Source organism: Anas acuta, chromosome Z, assembly GCF_963932015.1.
Source record: "Anas acuta chromosome Z, bAnaAcu1.1, whole genome shotgun sequence".
NCBI lineage: Eukaryota > Metazoa > Chordata > Aves > Anseriformes > Anatidae > Anas > Anas acuta.
The window spans coordinates 95,669-123,582 of NC_089017.1; the positions used below are offsets into that span (position 1 = coordinate 95,669).

Consider the following 27,914-nt stretch of genomic DNA (forward strand, 5'->3'; position numbering starts at 1 on the left):
CATCAGTAACTGATTTACCCCTGAGATTTCATGTTGACAGTGTGACTTGTTCTCTGTTTGTCACCTAACAGAGTTCTTTTCCTACACAAGTGTAGCCATAAGGAATTAAGGAACATAATAAAAATGCTTGAAAAGGAAATAATGCGGTTTTAGTGCAGAAAATGAGACAAAATGTGCTTTTACAGGGGGAAAAAAAAGACTTTAAGGGAAAAGGTCTTTTTTGCTTTTGAATAAAGACAAAAATACACATGCTCATATGAACACACATAGAGCTTTTGCTTGCAAACATTGATTTAATGTTCATTTCACCCCTAATTATCCTCCTAATAGCTATCGAAAGTCTCACATAGTTACCAAATTGAAAATAAGTTCCTGTGCACCACTTCCAATTACTGCAGAAATTATGGCTTTATTGCTATTATTTACTTTCCCTGGCTATAATGTATGCCTGGCCGTGAATCACCCTGCTGTAAGAACCAGTGGCTCCAGCATATTTTGTAAGACTTTTTTTTTTTTTTTTTTCCCCTCACTTTCCTCCAGCTCTTCTTTCCATCCTGACTTGCCAGCTTCACCCCCTAAATATTGCTCCTTCTGTCCTCCTCCAACTTATATTTTGGGAAGCTTTACAATGCAGGAAACAATAAAAGGAGAGAAGAAAGAAGAGAGGAAAATAAGAGAAAGTTGTTTAGTGGCTTGAGATTTTTTTTCCAATCTCTACAATATTTTCTTCCCTTTTTATTTTTCTTTTCACCCAAGATCTTGGCCTACTCCTTTGGTCCCTTGATGGCTGGTCAAAGATTTCCCAGGTCTCAGGAGACTGCCTCAGGTGGAATATATCCAACATAGCTGGTTGGGACTGTGCCATATCTATCACAGATGGAAAGGGCCTGCTGCAGAAGCCAGAGGTCTGCAGGAGACAGCAGAAGGTCACTGCTGCTGACCTCCATTGGTGTACCACACACTTCAGCAAGATAATGAGCTGAACCATGTAACTGGTGTTTAGCCTAACGCATAATTTGTGTTTGAAGAAAACATGCCTTCCAGATATGAGTCCAGCTGTAGTCTATGTGTTAAGAGCTGGAGGAGTCAATTCTTCATTTGTTAGTTTGCCTTTCCTAGCTGAAAAATAAAAATAAAAATCTGAAAGTAAAAAAGTGAATGACTGTTTAAACAAACAAACAAACAAACAGAACAAAGAACTTTTGTGCATAATTTCCCATTAGAATTTGTCTGGCATCAGCTTCTAGGCTTGTTAAACCTTTCGTATTGCTTTTTTTTTTTTTTTTTTTTTTTAAGACTTTTGGTATTTTATCCCTTTAAAGGTACTCAATTAACGCTCAGTACACTTTTTGATAAATTAAGCAGATTTTATTCCCTAAGTGCCTGACTAAGATTTTTTTTTTTTTTTAGCTTTTATATAACTGCATGCCTTTCTTCAGCAACTGCAGTTTTTCAACCTGCAATTTAAAACATTGATTTGGATGCAGAATTCCAGTTTTACTGTAGAAATGCACAAATCAGGAGCTAGAGGGGACAAGAGAAGACCTACACAAATCATATCCATATCCATACCCACTGATGATAAAACCAAGACTATTCTTGCCTAATTTTTGAGCTTCAAACCTAGATTTGTTACATCTTCAGTAACAATGGATAGGCACTAATAAAGGGACATTCAGCGTGTAATGGGGACCTAATTTTTTCCTTCACTGATTACAGTGGAAGCTTTAAGTAACATTTCTGCTGGGTGTACCAATTAGATTACTATTGTAGAGTGGATTTTTCATTGTGGTCTGCATGTATCTGTGCTGATCACCTAACCCAGGTTTCTTGTGCTGTTAGTGAGCACAACAAACAATTGGTATTGCAGTGCCAAACACGATTCTTTATTGTGAAAAGATTAAGAGGAACAATCTGATTAAACCTTTGCTTCAAAAGACCTTACATTTCACATAACTGAGCCTCTAACACACACACAATGAATGTTTGTAGTTTTATCGCAGTATAGACAAAAATATAGAAGATTCTCCTTGCTAAGTCTGGTTGTTTATTGGATGAGGAAACTGCAGGACATGCTATGAACAAGGTAGATGGCCACACAGTTTCTCTGGAAGTGAACTGCTGCTTCATATCTGCCTTCATATATTGATTCTGAATAATGGCTCTTTACCCATATATGCCCAAAAGGTTTTAAAGGCCATGGGATGGAGAATGATTAATAGCAGTAATTCATAAGGGATATGTTTGCATGTCATAGTTTATCAGATGTCTGCAAATAGTAACTGAAGTCTCTAAAAGAGAATTAATTTTAAAAAGGAGATATTTTAAAAAGCTTTATCCAAAAGTTTCATCATAGACTTAAGGACATATGGGATTTCACTGTCAGAAGCATGCTCAAAGGTTTCAGAGACTTTTTCAGGACCATGTACCACTAGTGATTCCTCTAAGTCCCATACTGATATCTTCTTTCCCATAAAGACTATGTCATTTCACCACACCTACTGATTCTCTTGGAGAGATGAGATTGACTTTCAGAGATGCCTGAGGCTTCTTTATGTACTTTTCAGACCTTTCAGTTTTATTTTCCCTTTCTTATATTGGCAACAAATGCAGATAAACTTTATTTTAAATACTTCTATATATTTATAGGCACACATACAAAAGAGAGAACTGTCAGAGAGAGAACTCACTCTACTCCTGAAATGAAGCCATAGGTTAGGCAGAGCTTGGCTGCTAACTAGCATGCATACAATAATTCAGATCAGCAAGTCTAGAAAAATTACTTGGTTTAGAAGTGCAAGAAGGAAACAAAGAATTTTAAATAGCTTTACAGACATAATATTACCTGTTCTCTGTATTCAGAACTGACTACATTTGAGGACGCTTCACCATCGGTACCCAGTCAGTAAACTTTTCCTTTGGATTAAATATTCATTGCTGGGGTAACATTCCTGTAGATACAGCAATTTCTCTGAATTTAGCATAGATATATTTTAGAAAAACAGGTCTTGCATCACCTCTGTACCATGCTTTCTATTTCTTGGAGTATGGAGTATAGTAACTCTAATGATACTGTGCTTATACAAAGCACTATAAAAGTGGTTTGAGATAAACCACACAACCATCATTTTAGAAATCAAAGCTGTTTTCTACAAATGCACATCTGTTTGCAATGGTTTCTTTCCTTCATCCTCTTTCCCTGACATCCCCATCAGCTGGTTCATCCCCAAAGCACAGAAAGTTGGATTTGTGGGAAACATATTGATTTAATTTCTTACCTGTGAAATCAAAGCTTATAATGAACCAGTCTGGAAGCAGTGCTCCATGACAAACAACATCCCTGCCAAATACAAGATTCAGCCAGAAATCAAATTTCTAGGTGTTACGGTTTATTAAGAAAAATCATCAGATCATTTTTATTCCCAAAAGATTCTATAAAACCTCAGTTTGATTTCTATTTAATAAATATAAGATGGTGGGGGGCAGAGGGAAATAATTCAAATATCCTAATGCTATTTGTGCTTACTGGCTTTGAACAAAATTGATTTCATATTATGGATTTCTATCTTTGTTCTTCACTTGGTATAAAGCATTAGGAAACAAACACTAGGTAGTAAATTAAACATACTCTTAAGCAGATTTTTTAATAGGTAAGTGGCCAAATCATATCTATTCAGCTGTTTTTAAAGGAGACATTTGAGTGATTAAATGTGACCAATCTGTCCCACTAACTTTCAACTGTCCAAATTCAAGTTTAATTTTTACAGATATATAAAAGATTTTTAACATCGCTATTAATATTTCCTACCCTAAATTTATTAAGGTATTGAAAGGCACACTCTTCTCTAAAGAGTATTGAAGAATTATTCTCCCTGTGTTTATCTATTGGAATCAAAACCTCAAACATACTTAAGTCCAGGTCCTCAAGACCATGTTGATAGTTAAATCACTTAGAACTCAGTTAGTGGCAGACACAAAGTAGGGTTAAGGAGCTTGGACTTGTGATTTGTGCAATTACAGAGGAAATGTTGGAATGGAAGCGGCTGACCTGAAGCCACCATCTCCTAACTGCAGGGTGATCCTTTTCCTGACCATTGAATAATCCCTTTATCTAAGGGCCAAAGTCACAATGGAGAAAAATCTTTTTTATTTTTATTACTTCTTATTTATTTAATCATTTATTTTTATTTGTGTGTGTGAAACAGACATATATCTGAAGTTCAAGGATGGAAAAAGCAAATATCAGACAATATTAAGTCTCTTTCAGGCTTCCATATAGAGGGAAGGTTTGGCTGGTCATGACTGAAGGCAACAGCAGGCATTGCTTTCGTGGCCTAGGAGCTAGCTTCCAGACTTATGTCCTCTGTTCTTAAGTAAAAAGTATAATAAGAGTAATCTGCAGTGGTAAGGAATAACATATATAATTTAATTGTTATTTAATTTATGAATTCCTAACACCAATGTAAGTGTATATATTTTCACGTGGATGCCTTTTAAAAGACTTATAAGAATCCTGGAAAAGTTTTGAAGGTAATGGATTTGAAGTCACCTCTGCTTGCTGTGGTACTACGCCCAAGCAATGGTTCTCAGAAATCTTTGAACCTCTCCAGAAACATGGTCTCTGTCATGTCAGAATACACACACAAAGTGTGCACTCATATAGGTAATTTGGAGGGAAAGAACAGCTGTGATGTTAATCCAACCAGTCAGAAAGGATCTAAAGGACTTTGAATCTTTAAGGACTGTTTCTGTTATGGCTCTCATAAACTATGCAAGAAGTACCCAAGATATAATAGCTGGGCTAAGGGATGCCGTATGGACTGTATATATTTGTTATGCTCCTTCACATATCTCTCCTCACTTTGTAATTCCTGTTAATGGCAGAGTCCTTCTTCATAGTCTCAGTCCCACAAAATCTTATGTATGTGCTTAACTTTCTGAACTCTTGAGTTGTCCCAATGACTTCAGTATATCTACCCCTAGTGCAAAATTAAGTGCAGACATAAATCATTGCAGGGCTGAGCCTAGAGTGCAGCGTGGTGAATAGTTTCTCTTCAGGAAAGCATTTATTTCCTGAAGGTACCATTTCAGCCTAAAGTTTTCACATATTTGTGTTATACTTAGTGAGTCAATAGGGAAACAGGGGTGAAGGACAATTGGAAATGTTCAAAATACACATTACTAAATACAATATTTTAAGTTTGGAGAGCTAGACACACAAATTAATTTAGATGCCATCCACAATGTCTTAAAAAGAAGTGGCAAATTAATTTGTATTTTTCCGTGTTAGCCCAAATGAACAGGGTAATCACCTGGGAAGAAGGAAATTGGGGTTTAAATTTCCTCTCTGCTTGAAAGTATGAACTTGAATTTAAATCTCCAACACCTTTAGAAAATGATGTCTTAAACAATGGACTATGGAATCTGGAAAGGCTGCACAAGGCTAGGCCTGGGAAACCAATTCTCTGGTGATTTTAGTGCTCTTTTTCAGGTGTTAAATATATGTTAATATTGAACAATTTAAAACAAAGTAAAAAAAAAACAAAAACAAAAACAAAACAAAACAAACAAACAAAAAAACATTCCCTTAAAAAAAGTTATATTTTTGGAGTGATCAAAATTTGTGCTATAGCATACTATTTAATCACATTTTGTGCTGTGGCTGATGTAAAGAATTAGAAGGTATTCTTGGCTACTCACAAACATGACTTTGAGGTTTTCTCAAAGTCTAATATTAAATATTTAGTATAATTCTATAAAATTTTACATCCATTGTGCTGCTTGCTTGTTTTACCAGTTCTCAAGGGACAGAGAGGGTTCTGTATCCCCTTTCCAGTCCATCAAACCTTTTTTTCATAATACCCCTATTAAGCCGTACTTCTCCCCAGCCTCCTGTAGATTGTCACTGAGTCATGTCGAAATCAGTGCAGAAACTCCAGCTGAGTCTTGCTGACATCGGTCAGAAAAAGGGCAATAAAAATTGCCGGAACCCAGCATTCTTAAAAATACTACAGTTAGTGAGACTGTGGTTAGTCAGGTCACCTGTGTTGAATTTCAGCTTCCTTTCTACATTTGCATATTGATTGTCAATGCTTTCTTATGTGGCTGTATAGCATCATACATATTGCCAGCATGGCACAAATAAACGAGCTAATGAATAAATAATAGCAATCAATAAAAACAAACATAGAATTGACTGGCCTCCTTCTCATTGTCCTCACTGAATGAGATGCCAAAAGTAATCAAGCAGCATAAATTATAAAATATAAGTTCAACATTAGAATGTCATTGTTTCAATATTTTAAGAAGCCTGCAGTGTGTGTAAGGCAATGTACTGGCTATAAAACATTTAGACAATTTTGTTTTTCTTTCAGCAAATGCCTACCTCTGCTCCCACTGAAGTCAGCAATAAGCCTCCTGGTGTGGAATGATTTCAAAAATACCGCTATGGTTTCTACAAAATAAAATGTTTGCCTTTATTTTATTTTATTTTATTTTATTTTATTTTATTTTATTTTATTTTATTTTATTTTATTTTATTTTATTTTATTTTATTTTATTTTATTTTATTTTATTTTATTTCTAAGAGAAATTTTCCTCTGTAAGGGGTTGTTGTGCCACAGAAAACCAGTTTAATCCAGTTTTCCAAGAACCTGAGGACTTGAGACATGCACTTGTTAACAGAGACTTTCTGCTGTCATCTGCATGTGCTTAAATGGTGAATTTCTCCTATGGAAGTAGTTGTTACTGAAATTATATTGAAATTGTTTTTACTAGCTGCATTTCTTCTTGTCTAGCTGCCTTTAAGCATTCCCACCCTCTTGAATCTTTATATCACCTCCTTCTGTTGTGCCTTACATATACACAGGGAGAAGTCTTATTTCCATCTGTGATGCTTACCACAAACGTGCTTTAATTCAGTGATACTGGTACCCTCACAGTTTCTTTGTGTTCTTCCTATCTCTAATGACCTGTTGGCCATATATTTACATGCACGGAGAAACCCCATCGAGAGCTACAATAGCTGTGGAAGAATTTTGCAGTATCCAGCACAAAGGAACCATGATGTTCAGCTTTGCCATAATACAAATACATGTGGGGGAAAAAAAAAAAAAAGCAAAACAAACAAAACAAAACAAAAAAAAACACCACACAACACAATAGCACCACATGAGTAATGACAACAATCACCTGTAAAGTGGAGGGTGCCTTGCAACTCCTGTTCCCTGCTGGATGCCGAATTGTGTTTTGCCGAATTGTGTTACACAAAGAACGTTCCAGCAGACAAAAGCCAAAAGATTATAAGAGACCATGTTGCACCCATGTGTAATTGTTCTGAAGTGCCGTATATAATTTGCAATACATGTATATTGAGATAATACCATGGAGTTTTTTTTTTTTTTTTTTTTTTTCTAGTAGAATGCATATGTATTGTTAAGTAACTGATGACAAAGGCTGGCACATTATTAAACACTGGACCAGGTTCAGGATTTAATATTCCCCTCACATTTCAAGCAATTTTCAATGTCCACAACTGTCATCTAACATTGTTTCCAAGCTGCAATTCAGTGGGAGAAAAATAGCTATCCATGTAGGGCTTCACAGTGACACATCTGTTATGCTATTTATCTTAAGTGTGAAGACAGGAATGGACCAACTTCCAGCTTCATAATTCAGAACTGAACATAATAGAAATTAAAGGGAGAAAAGGAAGAAACAGCATCTTTGCATGAATGTAGGTTAATGAAATTTCATGTGGAACTGCTTTTGCCAGAATTACACTCCCCGGTTCCTTCCAACTGTACTTATCATGATGTAAATCAGGAGGAGCTTCATTAAATGAAATGGCTTACATCAGTCCAAGCAGCTGTAAAACAGATCTGAATGAGGCACAATATCACTGCAAGGGGTCTGTCGGTTGAAACCTCTCAGTGATTAAAATGATGGGACAAACACTTGAACCTTTCAGACCTGAAGCATGTTTCTCCTCCAAGGCAGCTGTCGGACACTGTATTATTTAAAGCATTCCTTCCTTTGCGCTTCAGCATTTTGGGGTTTGCCCCACCCACCCCTCGCCAGGACTCGCCGCACACAATTTCATGGAACTTCCAAACATTTCCTGTGGAGCAAAAAAACAAACTTTCTGAACTTCACTTTGCTTCAGGGCATCTAATCTTGAAAGCTATGTGTGCTGTTAAAAATTGGCTTTCAAATCATGGAACTAGGCCTTTAGGGATACTTTCTTTCTTTTCTCTCTCTCTCTCCTTTTTTTTTTTTTTTTTTTTTTTTTTTTTTTTTTTTTTTTTTTTTTAAGTTTCAGAACTGCAGAGCCTCAAGCCAAAAGAAATAGTTGTACAGGCAAGTTTTCTACACAGAATCCAAGAGAACAAGAGGCATGCTGAGGTGCTTGCTAGGGGCTATCTCGCCCTCCCGCATTCACATGCCTACCACAATGCTCCATGTAGCTGATATGAAAATGAATACATGAACTCCTGTGTGAACTTTCAAATTGGCCCTGCTTGTTCCTCTCACCTTGGCCATTTCAGACACATTCTTCATGCATGAGGATGACTTTCCAGCTATTTTACACCCTTCTAGAATGAAATTACATGAAAATAAGGAGTGAGATGGAAAGATAGAAATCCTCCTCAGCATCATGTCACCAGAATCTGATGGGCCCAGAGCAGTAGCTATCATAGTTTCTGTGCTGGAATTGTACTTTGCATCTTTAGGATTATAGAAATGTCCTTTTTAATAATTTACTGATATTCATGAGTATAAGGTGGACAACACTAATTTCCAAAGAGCTATTATTACTCATTTCCAAAGAGCTTCCAAAGTTACTATTTCTTTTCAGTAGTAACATTCCCACTAACACTGGTTTTACTGTACATAGTCCAATAGCACTGTTTGGCTCCTTATGGACAACTATTTAGAAAATAGACTTTGTACCCCCAACTTAACAGATCGGTAATTTATTTTCATGTACTGTTATATGTGTTAGAAATAGAGCTTTGCTTCTCTTTTGTGTTAAACATAGAAATCAATGTGAATATATAGAATATTCTCCTTTCTATGTTTTAGGGCCAAAAGGGATCACTATTCTTCTCTAGTCTGACCTCCTGAAAAATAAGCTTTGAAATTTTGCATTGTGAGCCCTGAAATGGTAAAATTAAATCAGAGAAGATGGATGAATGCTGTCAGATTTTGTGTTAAAAATAGCTTTTCAAAGACACAGGAAAGAAGACAAATGCTTAAATTAAATATTTTACACACCAAACAGACTGTTAGATAGAAGACATCTACTTTGGCACTATTATTATTATTTATTGTATATTACAGTACTGCCCCCAGTTGTGCCTTTGTAATAAAACACAGATTCCCTTACCCACTCCCTTCCTGACTTTGAGAGATTGCAAACAAAGGCAATGACCATGCCAAGCTTCACACCCATGGTGAATTTCATACACTGCAAGCTTTTCCTGTGAAACCCAGGTCTGTGCATGGTTTAGTACAGATGTGGATGATGTTGTAGCTCTGTGCCTGTGCCCATGCAAGCAAGACGGTACAGCTGATGGGTTTCAGTACATACTCATGTCTGTGTATACTATTTTTAAAGTCATAGAATTTGCAAAAGATTTATTTTCTTGAAAGTTAAAAAAGGGAAAACTTCTGGTTATCAGGGGTCAATGCCAGTGCATACCTCCATGGAACTGGATACTGGGAGCCTGGTGTATAGGTTGGGGTGTCAGATATTGATTCATGTTTCCCCACCCCAATATTCCACAGGGACAGGAGGGGAGCACTGCATACACAGAGGAATCCTGGCACAAAGCAGATACATTTCTTGCCCCAAATCATCAGCTAGCAGCAGAACAAAAGGGAAAATGCATTTTTCCTCCTCCCGGGGTCACACAATTTGCATGGTGGTCTGTCCTGCATGAGTGAACAAATGTGTGAATATGCCATTTTCTCTTGTGTACTGATCTTGCTGTGTTTAGCTTACTTACACAGAAGGTTTTTCAAATGCACTTAATGGGTATTAACTTGCAGTTTCTTACAACTCTCCAGCCAGATTGCTGAGCAATTATATACATACTTTCTGTTTTCAGAAACTCAGACAGAGACTCTGAGGACTAAATCAACGTAAGGTGCAGAAATTTGTTCTACCACAACTAATTATCCAATGAAAACCCTCAGTTCAGCAATATATCTGAAAATAGAGTGCTTGGAAAGCCAACCTAGTATTTCAATCTATTTATAATATAAACCTTCATTATAGCCAATGTCGTTAAGACATTTTTATAGTATATAGCATGAAGTTTTGGTCTTTAATTATTCCTTTAATCTTTGCTGGGCTTGTTCCTGAGAACAAGTTACACTCCTGCCTTTTACAGGATAAACAGCTTCCAGGAATGCATCAGACTGCCGCAGGGGTCAGAGAGAGCATTTATTGAACACCACTCTACTTCAGCCTAAATCCTGACTGATCTGTTTTTGCTTAGTGGAAGTGTAATTATTATAGCTAATTAACAAACGGCCACCCAACATTTATTTATTTATTTATTTATTTATTTATTTAATTTCCAGAGTAACAGAATTTACATAAGCTTTAATTTATTCCACATGGCTTCATTTGTGGGCACACTTAGAAATAAAAAACGTGTCAGTGTTGTCCATTTGTGTTGATTGGTGAATGGCTGATACAACTGGTTACAGCATTTTTCTATTTGTTACTTTTCCAAAACAGATACAGAGGTTGAGATTGTACACTGGTTCCTGTTACAAATTCATAGGAGACCTTCAAAGGATGTGTGTTTTCTTTACTATCCTGCAGTACGACAAAGCACCATTGGAGATGTTTCTTTCATAATGATGCACTGTGTTGGTTACTCCTCGAAACATCATGGATGTACAATGCTACTGTTTTCTGGATACCCTTGAAACTTTTGTCAAGGTGCTGGTGATGGGAGAATGACCCTTTGTTGTAATTATAGACCTCTCCTGTAAGAACAGAACTCTTATTCACCAGATACCCTTTAACAACCCTTAACAGAAGACAAACATTAAAGGAAAAAAGGGATATTTGATATCTAATGTTTTTGACATTTGTTTCAGAAATGGATGCCTACAAATGACAATTGTGCAAATATTTTTTTTTTCCTCCACCTCTCATCTCCATTCCTAAGGGAAGAATGTATAACTTCCCTCACTGAAGATGATCTTGGTTTGGAATTATGTCCCTTTAAAGTCCTAATCCCTCCTTGGAATTTAAATTTAAAACTCCTTCCTTCAACAGTATTTCCGAGGACTTCAGAAATTCAGATTCTTGAGCACAGCAAACTAGAAATATCTCGTTGCCCACAATATAATAGTTAGAAACTGGTTCACCTAGTGAAAGGATTTTTTTTTCTTGCCAGAGAGAAACTCAACCATTCACGCAAAAATTACAAGCTCCTCTCCTGCCCCCACCCCCAAAAAAAATAATAATGAAAAAATAAATCTCTATTTCATATTCCTTGATACCTGTATGCATGCATGCAAATGAGACTTAATGTGTGTGGTTTGTTCTTAATTCTTGGACAAGGTTCTTGGATGCAACTGAAGCTGGATAAGGTTTTGACAGATGTCTGGATTGCTGACACTTCCCCATGTTTTGACAAGCATCTGCCTGTTGTAAACTTATTGTGCAACACTGGAGAGTTACTGGTTGGACACCAAAAGCATATGGACCACATCAGTTCCTCAAGTTAAATTTGATTAAGATTTTAAATGGCGTATGGTCACTGTATTGATTTTCTGGAAAGTGTTTAATTTCACAGAAAGAAAAGAAGAGAAGAAAAGCTTTATCTAAATGTTTATGGGTGTTGTGAAGTAACAAAAGGTTCTTACTGAGAGGTGGCATATGAAAAAAAAAAAAAAGAAGGAAGATAGGAATGAGAAAAATATTAGTGGCATTCCTTCATAAGTTAGCTGTGGACTACAGCTGAAGGAATTTATGTTTTGACTGTGACTCAACACTGTCAAAGTATAAGCAAAGAAGAACAGGGAAAACAAACAACAGCAAAAAAAAAGATGCATGTCTGAGGAAATAAAAGTAGAAACATGAGGTATGGGAGGACATATTACTAAAGTGTATGTTAATAGTTGATAGCTGAATTCATTCACTTAACAGTAGTGAAGGCAAAATCTGGCTAAACCACAAAGACTAGGAGACCAGATTTATTACTGCAATGATTCTATAGTGGTGTTCCCTAGACCATATGAAGCCATAAGAGGCCTGGAAATTATGGCAAATGGTCTGTTCAACTATACCAAACAATAAAACACATTAAGTTCATCTCATACAGATGCACATGTTGTCTGTGATCAGCTTATTTGAATTGTTGGGGGTGACTGAGCTCATGAATGATTTGTATGTTTGCTCAAACAGATTTATAATTCCAAGGAGAATCTTCTCAGAGCAATCTGGATTGTTGTTATCAATGCTTTGGTTTTATCTCAGAAATTGTTCACATAGCTAGTATTGATTTCTGAAAATTGATTTATTCATAAACGTTCACTAAGCAGCTTTGACAAACAGTTTCTGGACTAGGAGGGTATTCATGAATAGCACCTTCTTACCCTGAACTGTACATTATGCATAATGCGTTACTTCAGCCATATAGCATTGTTCTGTTCCTAGACTGGTCAATGATAATGTAACTAGTGACTTGATAAGCATAATGGCCAATATTGAATCATGAATAACATATAAAATATTCAGAAAAGTGACATTTGAGGAATACAAGGGATATCAAAATAGACAAACAGATAACGAAATAGACTGTGGTCATTCATATACTCATGAATACCCTTATGAGACCTCAGAAGAGAAGAGAAGTTAATCCACATATTCATTTATGCCTCACCTCATTTTGTTATTCCAAGAGCACTAATTCTAACCCAGAGGGAGAGCAAAATTACATGAAGAGTCATTAGATAAAATGCATAAACAGTCTTTGAAAAACAGCTGAGAGCACAGATCTATCTCCTCTCCAAAGCAAGCATGAACCATGGAAGGTTTGAGAGCTTTGCATTCAGTTGATACCTTCTTTCAGACTCCAAAAGAAAAAAGAAGGGAAGGGAAGGGAAGGGAAGAGGAAGGGAAGGGAAGGAAGGGAAGGGAAGGGAAGGGAAGGGAAGGGAAGGGAAGGGAAGGGAAGGGAAGGAAGGGAAGGGAAGGAAGGGAAGGGAAGGGAAGGGAAGGGAAGGGAAGGGAGGAAGGGAAGGGAAGGGAAGGGAAGGGAAGGGAAGGAAGGGAGGGAAGGGAAGGGAGGGAAGGGAAGGGAAGGGAAGGGAAGGGAAGGGAAGGGAAGGGAAGGGAAGGGAAGGGTAAGGGAAGGGAAGGCAGGGAAGGGAGGGAAGGAAGGGAAGGAAGGGAAGGAAAGGGAAGGGAAGGGAAGGGAAGGGAGGGAAGGGAAGGGAAGGGAAGGGAAGGGAAAGGGAAGGGAAGGGAAGGGAAGGGAAGGGGAAGGGAAGGAAGGGAAGGGAAGGGAAGGAAGGAAGGGAAGGGAAGGCGAAGGAAGGGAAGGGAAGAAAGGGGAAGGGAAGAGGAGAAGAAGAGACGAGAAGAGAAGAGAAGAGAAGGAGAAGAGAAGAGAACGAGAAGAGAAGAAAGAGAAGAGAAGAGGAAGAGCAGAGAAGAGAAGAGAAGAGGAAGAAGAGAAGAGAAGAGACGAGAGAAGAGAAGAGAAGAGAGAGAAGAGAAGAGAGAAGAAGAGAAGAGAGAGAAAACAAAAAGAAAAACAAAAAGAAAAACAAAGAAAACAAAAGAAAACAAAAAGAAAACAAAAGAAAAACAAAAGAAAACAAAAAGAAAACAAAAGAAACAAAAGAAAAGGGAGTGTCTTACAGCATGATCTGGTGAGTGTAGGATCCCTGCAGGAACTGTGAGGTTTTCTTTTGACCCCTTTAGGTAAACTGAACTTGAACCTTGGCTTCTCAAAGAGCCAAGTGTTCCCATGACTAGGGTTAGTCTGACTTTTAAAATATAAATTTCTTTTCCTCCTTTACCTTTTAAACACTACAGAAATAAAGAACTCAGATGTGAGACACCTTTTCTGTACTTTCCTCCAACCCCCCCCTCTCCCCCCCGCCTGCCCTCCAAAAAGATGGAATTTAGGCTTATTCAATATTAGCTGGTAGTTAAGATAATATTTCAGGCTTGAAATTTTGACTGCTCTGAAGAAAGGAACAGATCAGTATAATGAGCAGGTTCTATAGAAATATAGTGATGTCATCAGGAATATAGTCAGTGTGCAGCAGACTGCAAATTATGCCTCTTTCCAGATGCCTATGAGAAACAGAGATACACAGAAGCAGATCTGCAAAAATCAAGGTCCTACCAAGGGAAGCTAATGAGATCCATAATGTGCAGTGATCTGCAGTTTTGTTTCTAACAGTTTTTGCTTATCTCAACAGAGGATAACTGAGGGTTAAATGCAAACTTTCTTATCAAATAGTGAAATATTAACAAACACTCATTGCAACACAGTTGGGGCCAAACTTCCCAAGGTTGTGATGATAAGATTATGGTAAGAAATCTAGAAAAGAAATATGCTAAACTAACGAGATTAAACAGGGTGAGATCATCCATTGACAAATTTATCCCATGACCAAGAACAATATAATGGGATTAATGATGAGGATTTTTGATCATAATAAGATGTGGGTTGATGCCTGAGAGAAAGTTCTGTGGTCACAACGACTGCAGTGAGTCCCACGTGTAAAGACAACATAATAATGCTTAATTGGCAAAATGCTGGATTATGAATAGAAGTCTTTGCAATCATTTATGGGAAAGCACTACAGAATTTATAAAACAACTATAATCTTCCTTCTATTATTATTCTGTTTTTGGACTGGTCCAGCTAATGGAAACACTGGGTCCATGGCAAAGGTTTTTGTATAGATAAAACACCCCTCCAAGAAATATTATTTGCTACTGGATTTAGCACATGACACTTTTAGCAGATAGGCAGATGTGCTCCCTTTGGCCACAGGGATACTCTTTCCCATGGGGGTTTCATATCTGCATATCATCAGCTTTTTCTTCTCACTCAGTGACTTAGTTTGGAAACTGTAAGGCTTAGGTCCTCTGAGCACTTTGGACAGAACTCTTTATCCATAGCTTGCTGAGACTAACACACAACTTTGTAATCCAGGTGTTGTTCCCAGGAGAAAATTCCCTGGGAACTCCTAAAAGATGTGTGTTATAAAAAGGTCTACCATGGTCCACACCTGGTCTCAGGGTGACAGTCAGATTACCTACTCATGAGCTGGTCACCCTGAGTCCTCTTCGTGGTTATTCTACATGAACTCCTTTCACCAGCTTTGCAAGATTAATTTAGGATGATATGACTTAAGCTTAGAAACTTCCCTCTTTCTCACAATAAATTGAAAACAGAGGTGCTAGATCAAAAAGCAACTACATTTATTTAATGAAGAAATGTTCTGTAGTTTGACTTTGTTCTTTTTTTCCCAATAGAGACCTGATAGGTAGATCTGATCAATGTGTTTGACATTGCTATCAATACTGTAGTGGTTCTTTCAAAATAAAACTACTTCAGGTTTCTGGTTGAAAAATCTCTTTTGAACTTCTATGTGAAATGGCATAGTCCTACAGAAGCTTCTTATTTGATTAGAAAGTCAGTCTTTGCTTCAGAAAAGAAAGAATTGTGCAAATTTTATTAACATCATAACTCTTAAAGTATTAGCCAGCTGAACTTCGTAAAGTCTTATAATGTATGTTTTCTATTTGATATATGAGGAATCATAGACATCAGAAGATGACATTGTGAGCACTGCAAAATCGTTGGTAATAATTATTTTAAAAATCTTCTGCAGGGTCTCATCAGTTAGAAGACTATTGATGTAAAAAGGTAGGTAAGTGCTCTCCAAAAGAAGGAAGAGAGACTCCTAAAAGGACACAGTCTTAATGGAACCCATTGAATGGAAAGGCAGTTACAAGTAGTCAGAGGGTGCATATATAACTACATATACAGTTAAAAGAAAAAAAAAGCGCAGTGAGTACATGCTTTGAAGTTTTCCCACATAACTACTCTTTCATAAGAGAGGCAATGCACACACTCTATTGAACCCTAATGGCTTGTCTGAAAGAACTTGTATTCAGAGAGCTTTCAAGGAGCATTTGTCAGGTTTTCAAGATTATATATATGCTTATGTTCCTTACATGTACTTACTTATATCTCCGCATTTTTATTTATTTATTTTTATTGGCTTTGCTTGATTTAGACCAAACCCAGTTCTTCAAATAATTAACATTTTTACAACTAAGAAATCCTGTATAGGTACTTGGTTTCAGCTGAATTTCAGCTGAATTGTATGTAAAATAATCTTAATAACAATCCTAAAGTATTTGCCAACTCCGTCATCCATTAACTTTTTACAGTATGGCAAACATTTAATGTTTTATTGACATATGTCACGAAACATGTACAAGGGGACTAACTAGGCATGAGGGCAAGGAAGTTATCCTTAATTTGTAATTTCCTGTTATTGTAAATTATACCTATTCTGCATCTTTATGGCCTTCTTCCATTTTGAAATGTTACTATGTTACTTTTCTGTTTAACTTATGCACCTTGAATGTTGTTAAAACTACTGTAAAAGTCAATAAAAATGCAATAACTTTGTGTCAATCAAAAGCAATGGAGCAATCTCTATTGAGCAAACAATTTGAAAGCTACAAATAAAAATGCAATTGCGATATGCAATTGATTAAAGATATGAATCAGAAAATTAAAAGTTTTTTTCCAGTTTTAGTTATTACCAGGTTCTTAATTTATAGAGCAGTTACTGTAATTCTATCTAAAGTCCTGTAAAGAGCTACCAGTACAAACAGTGATACTGTCTTCTCTTGTTCCATTAATATGGATTACCTGTGATCATCTCAAAAGCATAATCATTCAGCAAATGTTGCCACTTCTAGTCTGTTTATGCGAATCCTCAGGTAAGTCCTTTGTTTTTATCAGGAACACAAAAGCAGCTGTACTAGGTCAAGCCACAGTTCGGTCCAGCTCAGCATCCCTATCTGACAGTGGCCAGCAGCAAAGCCCCAGGGAAGACTATATAACAGGGGAAGTGTAAAGTCATCCTTCCTGGGTATGATCTCAGTGATGTGGCTCAGGGACCTCTTGACCTGCACATCTCTGCCTTTAAGAGCATTTGCTGGATTTTTCTCCCCTGCACTTTCCTAATCACTTCTTGAGGCCAGTGTAGACTAAACATGAATGAGTCTGAGATTGGTTTTCAAGCAAGTGACTTGGGGGTTGTGCTGATTTCAGACTCCGTTGTAACTTCACACTGGAAAATAAGATTTCTCACAGGACCACCGTAATGGATCAAAGTACTGAGCTAGGAGGAAGTGATAATCTTGGGATGGGGATATGGGAGAAAGGAGATCTGGTGATTTCAAGGCCAGTATTGGTAGTTTTCCTTCCCCATACAATTTTGGTGTATGAGTGGGGGTAAAGTAGCTTGTTCAAAACTCCAGATACCCGTTTGGTCAATATGACAATTTGATTCTAAGCTGGTTTTTTTTGCATAACAGATAAATAAGCCATCATAAACTATGTCATCATAAATAAAAGCCTTACTGAGCTCAGGCAATGAAATCCAATCAATAGAGGACACTCATCCCCAGTGAAAGCAACGGCTAATGCTCTGTGGTTCCTGGTGGATACTCTGTCATTGTATTTTAAAACCACAAGGAATTCCCTGTGTCATCAGCAATGACCACTTTATTGCTGGTGAATTAGGAAGTGAGCAGGGCTAAAGGTACATTTGAATTCCACAGACTCATTTATTTTAGTGCATCTTTCAATGGGGGAGATCACCTGGTTAGCTCATGGATTTGGAGCGATGCAGAAAAGAAAAACAGGCTCTTGAGTTTCAACTTACCTGTGATACTGGATTATGATACTTTCTGTTCTTTCCATTGCAGTGGAGCAAATTAAGGTTGATTACCATAAAACAAACAAACAAACAAATAAATAAATAAATAAATAAAGGACTGAGCTAGTCTGCTTAGTCATTTATGTCGTGCAGTTATGTCTATTCCTCTGCTTGTTTCAATCAGAATTCCAAACCCAAAACAAAACATATACATTTTTTCAAGAAGTATTACACTTCCTGATATACAGTAGATTTAATATTTCTCTGTATAAAGATCAAAATTCTCAATTTAAAAATAGTTCTATTTATTTGTGTGTGTGTGTGTGTGTGTATGAGCCTTTTAAAATGGATCATTCCAACTTGAAATTAATCATTTTATTTATGTCTTAAAAAACGTATTTGTTCAACCTGGAAAACCATATAGCTCACCTTTCCCCACCGAAATCTTTTATTGTTATTTTTTTTATGTCATTGATTAGTTTTAATGAATCGGAAATTTTAGAAAACTGAAATCTATCTGTTTATTTTTGCTGTTGTGCAACTTATCCTATGGAATATATCCTGAATACCATCAGATACATTAATTCAATCTCACTCTAAAAAGTGAACAAACTTCATTAAAACAGTACAATTCCTTTTGCAAATATTAAAGGAGAAAAGAACAGCAATTTGAAATCATTCATTTCTCTCTTGCTTAATGAATTATTGATTTGTACTTTACTTTTGAATGATAGTGCTCTGATGTGATAAACATTGATTTGAATCTTTATACAAATATTGTATATCATCAGCAGATTATGGCAACAGAATGATACATAACAAGATAGACCAGAAGGGATGTAATAATACAAAAATCATTATGAGATGCCATGACTGTGTACTGTGTGTGTGTGATGGGGGTGTATATGTAAAGCAGAAAATGGAAATAAAAGTAATACATCCAGGGGGATGATAACAATGAAGAATTATAGAAAGTTTACATTTGCATTAACACTGAACAGAGAACCTTGAAAATGAAAAATAATTACTTTCTGCTACTAGTAATTCTTCTAAGCTGACATTTCTTGCAACCAGAAGTGCAGAGCTGTCATAGGTTTAGAGAGCTCTCTTACACCCTGCTCATGTTCAGGAGCTTTAACTTCATGCACAGCTATTCACACCAATAAGAACTACATAGTCAAAAGACAAAAGAAAAGTGCTGAGAGCAGTAAACACATAGATAATCCTGTCCACCAAACGATTTTGCATTTCCTTTATGCACCATTTATTTCAGACAAAAAAGCTGCTGAGAGATTTACGTCAAAGTGATTTCCACAGCTCAGCTGCTCAAGGCTGGGGAGATGATTGAAGCGCTGAGCTACACTTTCCTGAGGACCTGTGTCTACCCCTCTACTTCCATGCCTGGTAGTGGAACATTACATGTGGTCTCTCTCAGACAAGTTCATTTCTGAGATCCGTTGTCTGTATTTTGGCAGGCTGGACAAGGGGCAAAGGCCCCTAGGTACAGAGAGAGAGAAGGGAAGAATGACTCTTTTTTCCTTTGGACAGCAGTAGTTGTCCTTCTTTTGGGCTACGTGCACTGGGCAGGCTGTGAAGGTCTCCACTATCTTCCTCCTGAGCCCACTGTATAGTGGGGAGCACCCCTTCAACATTCATGAGGCAATACCCATATATTTGACAACACAAAACAAATCATACATATCCAGCTCTAAAATATTCGTATTTGTCATGAAAAATCCTCAAAGGAATATGGTTGCACTGGGACAAAAACCACTCATGCTATCTCATATATTCAAAGTGAATTAAACTTGCAACTAATGAACTATAACTATTATCCACCAGGGCTACGTTAAGATTTTGCCTAGATGGCTACAAAGGATTTGGAACAAATATTACCATGCAGGGACTAACTAGGACCAATATATGTTCAGATCAGCAGAAACAATGTGGGGCCAGGGAGAAATGGAAGCTGGGCATCCTCCCTAACATCACCAATAGCAAGCCCAACACAGTGGAGAGGGAGCTGCCGTTTGTCCTGGTGTAGGCTAACAGCAGGATATGACCCCTTAGATTACAAAATACATCAGTATTCATGTGAGCATCACTACATAGGCAACATTGGTCTGCATACTACAAAACCCTGGCTCAATGATGTACCTGCAGATATATTAGGTTAATCATGCTAGGCAAGGTATATATAAAAGGATATTAATGCAAATTTGTATAGCACTCCGTATCACTTTTTTTTTTTTTCTTTTTTGTAAACACATGCTTTTGTGAATGGCCCTGCTCTTCTCAAGTGTCTCTCTAGACTTAATAGTCTCTCAGGAATTGTTTTAAATGAGATGCCCCTGAAAATTTTGCTTGAGACTGTTTCAAAGGAGTAGGTGGTTTACTCAGGGTTGAAAGCTTATCTTATCCTACTTTCACTAGAATCAGGTATCATATTACTATCACTCAATAAAAATGAGTTCTCTATTCCCAGGGAATATTTCTAGTATTAATTCAGAGCATTACCATTTTTTCTTTTTTTTTTTTTTTTTTTTTTTTTTTTTTTTTTTTTTTTTCCTGTGGTTACTAATATAAAGACCTAAACAGACTATTTAAAACTTATTAGCAAGTACACAACAACTAAATAAGGCATATATATTTTTTTTTATTTTATTTTTTTTTCCCTTTACACATATTTAAGTGTTTTGGAATACGGTGTATAATGTACACAGCTCTGATTGTTCAAAGGTAGATCAACATCCTGCACCAACAGTCTTACATGTATGTATGGAGTAGTAAAGTGAACCTTCAGTTTACTGGGGAAAAAAATAGAACTGCAGGCTGCACACTTGTAATCATTATGGCATTTGCATTATGACATATTAAAAATTGGTATTCTAGGTTACGGACAGTGCTATAAAGCTGGTATTCTACACTGTGTAATGCAAGCTCATTTAAAATGTACTCTTCCACAACATGATGAGAACACAAATTATAATTAGGAAAGTAACCCAAGCAGAAAATTAGTCTGGAAAACTAGTCTGAGTGTGCTCCTGGAGACAAAGCGATCCTGTGTCTTAACTTTAATGTCTTGGTATAGGGAGAGATTGATATAGAAGATAAAGACAAGGACACATAAGGCTTTCTGACAGAAAGAGAAAAAGAAAAAAAGCTTTGCAAGTATATGCACAGGTCAAATCTGTAGTGTTCAGGAAATGCAAATGTGCACACAGAGAAGCAGCACCAGATCTTACCTTTGCAGTTACTCGCAGCATGGGCTGTAACTGCTCCAATATACAGATCTATACCTGGATTTTTGTTCTCACAGTGCTCATCAGAGGTAAAAATCTACATTTATTGGCACAAATCAAGGTCTCTCAAATGCTACTCTGAAACCAGAGCCCACTTGTAGAAGCAAACATACACGACACTTTTTACCAACAAAGGCTTAGCTGTAACGGCTGCCATCTGAGAAAAAAACATGGTTTCAAAACAGCATTCTGAAATTCTGTTTGGATCAAGAAAGAAAAAAGTCAAAAAATACTTGTTTCCACTAAACCATAAACCAAAAAAATGATCTCAACAAACTTAGAAGCAAGCAAGAGGCATATCTGAAAATATTTACATTTAAGATTTTTTCTTATGGAAAAGTTTTGTGGCATTTAAGAGAAAAGCAAAATGACAAATCACTCGGTAAGTCTACAGTTTTTAGAGAGGCTGAAACAATCCCTTCATTAGATGCCTTATCTTACGCGAAGGAGACCTGCTACATTGCACTCAATGGGAAGTATCATAATTTTCTATTAAACCTTATTTGCTGGTTCTGTGGGTATCCCTGAAGCAATTGATAATACTTTAATGTGACTTAGAGAACATACAACTTCACAGTACCTTATGGGAGTGAAGAGGTTTATCCTTATTTAGAAAAAGACAACAAGAAAAAGAAATAACTATTATGGCCAGGAATTAAAAAAAAAAAATGCTCTGCTGTAAGGGATCAGGGGATCAGTTTGTCAAACAAAACAAAACAAAACAAAACAAACAAACAAACAAACAAACAAAAAATGAAATGTTTGGTGAGTTGAGTTGAAAGTTAGGTGTCTACCTAAAACACAGGAGTTTAAAAGTGAGAATTAAGACATGAAAGAATGTATTTTCTGCAAGGGTGGCCTGCATCCCTGCCTGTCAGTGTCTGCAGCATCAGTAAGGACTTCAGCAAAGCAGGCATTTGTTTGAAGAATGTGTGAAAATGTTACCAGATTGCAGAGCAACACACAACAGCCCTTGTGCTGAACATGGAGCCCAGCTCTTCTTAGTTACTACAAATGACCTGGAGAATTTTTTATAACTGCTGCAGACATTGCTCAAAATATACATCCTGAATAAACCTATGATCTTGATTGTAACTGCACAAACCAGTAACTTGGTGCAACTTTGGCTTTGCCTTTTCCCTGGCTATGGACTGTTGTCCTGAACCCTTTCTGTTCCCATGTCTCAACGAGTTAAAGAATCACTCACTGAGCACTGTTTCTACTGTAGACATTTTTAATATTTCTTTTCAGTTCCTCAGTTACTTTTTGTTTGTTTGTTTGTTTCACTTTTTGGATGGGTGGGGGGAATAAAAGTTACTTGATGATTAGGGAAATATATGAATACATAAAAACACATTCAACTCCAGACACAGCCTTAGCCCCAAATCCATTATCTTGGCTCTGCAAGAACCCAGATTACCTACAGCAGCTCCTGCTGGTCACTGGGGCTATGCAGTATTCATCTTCTCATTACATTTATTTCTATTGCTTACTTACAGACTAGTTGGAGCATCTCATTTTAATGATAAAATGGTGTGGTGGTTCAGGTGGCAGTCAGTGGCAGTGATGAGAAATCCAGCCCAGGAAACTGCTCCAGGAAAAGCTGCTTGGACCTAAGTGAAAAGAACAGATGCATTATGGCTAGTTGCTCATCCCATTTGAAGGCCAAGTTGTATTAGTGTATTTGTTTCACATTAGGTTATTCAAACTTTTTTTTTTTTTTTATGTGCTACTTCCCATTTGTCCAAGAGTTTGGGAAAAGGGGAATTATAATTTCACATACAATGTGTGGTCTGAGGCAGGATAAATACATGACTTGTGTGTGCATTTAAATCCATCACTTCTCAGGACCTTCTCCAGCAGTAATGTTTAATATGGGCTTTAATACTGTGCTTCTGTTCTCTTAGAGGTGATTTAAAACCATGTCTGGAGTAAGTACACATTTAAGAATTGTTGTCCAGGGCACAGAAACTTCCTGATGGGCTTCAGAAGAAACCAAAAACTCCTAAGCAAAAATTAAAGTAATTGCTTATTATTGAAAATCACATAAACACCTTTGTGGCCAAAGCTCCTCTTTAAACCTCATCATCAGGACATATGTTGCTAATTTGCAAGGCTCATTTCAAAAATTTTAGGCATATTATTTATTTTTTTTCCATTTTCAAAATGTCGAAAACATTTATAACAGAGAAGCACTTCCTGTAAAGAAAAAAATGGGAAAAGGACTGCAAATTCGTTTTTAGTGCTTGTCAGAGCCTTCACATGGGTTTTAGTTTTGATTAAAAGAAAACAATGCACAATCACAGACCACAAAAACAGAAGTGACAATGCAGAAGATTTGGGCAACTGGAAATTTCGTTTTTGATTACCAATTCCTGCCTTTTTCATTCATCTCCAATATGGTTTCAGAGAAATGCCTTCTTGAAAGTAGCTATATATTATAAGCTAATTAAATTTTAAAACTCTGGATTGGTGACATTTACAGGATATTTAACACTTTCCAAAACTGTGACGGTATTTATATTCCTGAATATAGTTTTAGGAGCCTAATTTCAAGTTTAAAAATACTGACTCATAGACTGCTCAAGATGTATGAGAAACATCCTTTAGAACATGCGTAAAATGACAAGAATAAAGGTGTTAGGCTAAAAACCTGGTCGAAGAAATAAAAACCCACCAGGAAGGCTGTTAATCTGCTCACGTAAAATTGCACCGAGCAGCCTGCAATCTCCTTATGTAAGGTTTCTAACCAAAGGATTTCTTGGGCTACACAAACACTTACTGAGCTGGAATTGCAGCTCTGTGGTGGATTATCTGGGTAGACGGAGGATGCACATGCTAGGCTATAACATACAGGCAATAGGGGGGGCAAACTTGGTTATTAACATTTTGTTATTGAATTAGGCAATTGTACTTTCAGAAAGTTCAGCATTTCTATTTGATGGAGTTCTCTAAATCCAAGAAACAGGGTGAAAATATCCCATGAATTGTATTTTCTATGTTGACCCCTTTCAGAATGCTTGGTTCTTCTCATATGGACCTGGATTCAGGTGATAACAAAATATTTTTTATTTTTGACAATGTCAACAACAGCAACAAAACCAAAGCAAAACACAAAGGAGTTAAAAAAAAAAGTGATTAAGATATTAACTGTACTGGTTGCAAGAAAAAAAAAAAAAAGGAAAAAAAAAGTAGTCTTTACAGTTATTCCAGCAGAAAACAAGGCAGACTCAAAGCTGTACTTCCTTAAAAAAATACCTCATGATTTGAACTTCTCTTCAGGATTTTAGAAATTTTGGGATATCTGGTATTTTTTTTGAAAACTTGAAACTCACACTACAATCTTTTTGGTGAATTTTCCATCACTTGGTTGGATTGAAGAAATTAGAAACGTACTGCTTTCCTAGGGCTTTTCAGCACCTCCTCCTTTCCACCCTCCTACAGATTAAAACATGGTATGATATACTAAGACTGGCCAAAAGAAAGAAAATGCAGAAGCATGTCTGAAAGCCTCAGGCTTTCAAACTGCAAGAGACAGGGATGAAAGCTGCAGACAAACGTGTACCCATGCTGTTAGAGGGTGTAGCCCCAAGCTTAAACGTAATGCCCAATTGAGAAATCTACCCTTAAACTTCAAAAGTCACAGGCTGCTGCCCTATGCCTCTTCCCTTGCTGAGTGACTACTGCATTTTTATTTAATGACATCATTATGTACCTTAACTGCAATTAAAGACCCTGTTCAGCCAATATACAGGAGCACTTTGACGGGGCAAAACCCATGAGTACTCTTTTTATGTTAGGGCTTTTTTAAAAAATATATGGACATACAGAGTTGCCATGAAGTGTATCAGTGTTCTTTAGCATCCCAAATACAATGAAGAAGACTGAGTGCTGAAAAACCTCAGATTTAATTCTGTCTTCAGTAACTTTCCCTCTCCTATACATCCTCTGAGTATAGTTCCTGCAGGCCTTTATTCATGGGGACAATTCAGTAGCCCCAGTGGTTTGCCAGTGGCCAGAATTCTGCATCAGGTAATGAATTGCTGGCCCTATTCTCATATAGGTGCCCTATCAAAGGTTTTCTCTCACTGATTTATGGAAATGACTCTTCCTCTGGAGATCCCTGCCTCAGGACACCTCTGGAAATACAATTGTAAGAGCTAGATATTGTGAAGATGGGGGCTAGGTACTCCAGCCTGATCTGAGAGGTTTTCCTGAACTCTGATATTTTCCATTTTCTGCATCTCCTGTACTGACATACATATCTCCCTACATTATTTCTATCCCTGACTAGTATTAATAGACTTCTATTTACTGACTGCCTTATGTCTATCACAGTGTATTGGGTTTATGTGACAAGGTTTTGGTGGCAGGGGAGCTGCAGGGGTGGCTTCTGTGAACAGAGCCCAGCAGCTGACCCTTTTCCATTGTATTTTCTCCCCTCTTCCTTTGAGGAAGGGGAGTAGGAAAGTGGTGTGGTGGAGTTTAGTTAGCCATTGGTGTGAAACCACCACATGCAGCCTCATTCATTCAAGACTGCCTATAAGTCTTCATCCTTCCCTAGCACCACAAATATTCCTCAAGGCAGTATGTGCCATACACACACATGTATGTCCAGGTGTGGCTGCAATGGCCCTGAGATATAGGAAAAAGTTAATGCTGTGGTCTGCAACACAATGTTGTATGAAGCTGCATTGCTCAAAAATAATTTCCCTTCTGCTTTAGTGCATATTTGTGAATTGTTTAACTCTGTTATTTTGATGGTCACCATTGTGAATTCAGCACTGCAGCAGATAAAGGTTTTTAACTTCACCTGAAAACCAAACCAATGTGGCTGGGGCTGTAAGAGCATCCTCTGCTATGTGGCTGAGGGAGGCTGGGGAAGCTGCAACCCCATTCAGCACTGTGTCACCACAGATCAATGCAAACTGAATGACCAAATAACTTTATAGTCTCTTTAGCTTCCTGGGTCTTTTATTTTAGATTGGGGTTGATGTGCTGTGCAAGAGCCAAACAACTAAAACTTCCATGCTTCCAAAAGAAGAGACAGAAGAGTGAAAAGAAATTGGGGAAATATTTCTATCAGTGTATAACTGGTTTCCAGCATCTTTCAAATCTTCTGGTGTCCCTTTAAGAATGCTCTTATCTTGGTTCGTAAAAGCCGGTAGCATTAAAAATACAGTAATTAACATGTTCATAATGTAAATGCTAATCATTTAACATGTCAAGCATCTTCATCCCCTACTGAATCAATATGAATTATTAAAACAGACTCTTTAAGACCTTTAAAATCAACTCTCAAAGCATGCACTAAACAACCACACCGTTGGCATACGAGAGCACCAAGTTACAAATTCATGTGTTAGACTGTCTGACACACTCGTTCTCTTTGATGAGAAAAAACAAAGAAAAATACCTCCCCCCAGAATCTTATATTCAGAACTACGTAATCTGTATGCATAAGTGTATTAGATTTTTTCTCAGAGGTTTTGTAAATCTTTTTTTGTTGTTGTCTGTTTGTTTATTTTTTATTTATTTTTATGCATTTATTGAATTAAGTAAGTAAGTCGTATAGAGTGGAGGAAAAGAAAAAAAAAAAAAGAGAGAGAGAGAGAGAACTAACTTATTCAGGATAAGCAATGTTTTTCTGAAACAAAACTGCAAGATGGTCCCAAAAGATCTTGAAAGAATAAATGCATAAAATCAATAACAAACAAATATAATAAAGTAATAACAAGTAACAATAAAGTAATTACAAGTAGGGTAAAAGCTGAAGTACCTATCTTTAAAAAAAATTGTCAAAATTTTTAGTGGTCATGAAGAATTCTGTATGCACATTTGTAAATTTATTTTTAATATTACAAATAAACACTAACTCTTAAAATCAAATTTATTTCCATCTTTAATGCAGAAAGGACAAGAAAATGTTTCACATTTTCAAATGTCTGCAAATTAGAGATGAAATTATTAGACATGCATCTTACCTCAGAGCCAGCTTACTAGATGTTTCAAGAGAGTCATGAAGTAGCTTTTGTGAATTTATATATGTGTGCAGACAAACATCTGCATGAGATGGCTGTTTCTTGTTCAACCCATTGAAATAAGATAACAAACATTATTTTTTGCTGTTGTTGCTTCTGTTAAAGATATGAAATAAATGAAGTTTTGCAATCAGATACAAGCAATCACATAAAGAGTGGATTTCAAATACTTTCATATCAGATTGCACGATGCTGGTGTTAACATCTTGTTCTACGTGAACAATCAGATAACAGCCTGGATGTTAATAAGCCAGAGGTTGTTCTTGCTTTGCGAAAATCTTCTATGCCCATTAAGTTAATTGATAGGCATTTTTCACAATGCCACAGTACTTTGCTACAACTATCTGGATTCAGATATCAGATATATCAGATTTTCTGTATCTGGATCTATCTGATTTCAGATATAAGTTGAAGTTCTACCTGGGCAATCCTAAATCTTTATTGTGAGAAAGGAGGAAATTCATTATAGCATGGTTAAAATTTTACAAACTTTGTGTACTTAGAAATAATGTATGAGGGCTTACACATCTGATTGGAGATAGGAGCTCACGCATCTTGCTTTCCTAGCATGAAAAATACATCTTGACCTCCCACCACCCTCAACTAGGAAAAA

General features: G+C 36.8%; 1 long non-coding RNA gene across 1 annotated transcript; it reads right to left on the minus strand.

The window, feature by feature from the left end:
- Positions 1-375: 375 nt before the first annotated feature.
- Positions 376-27,385, minus strand: LOC137848430 (uncharacterized). Its single transcript, XR_011091348.1, has 6 exons — positions 27,245-27,385; positions 22,758-22,873; positions 7,972-8,119; positions 6,386-6,454; positions 3,279-3,340; positions 376-1,119 (listed from the first exon to the last, which is right to left on the minus strand). It is a non-coding gene; the product is annotated as an uncharacterized lncRNA (long non-coding RNA).
- Positions 27,386-27,914: the final 529 nt, after the last annotated feature.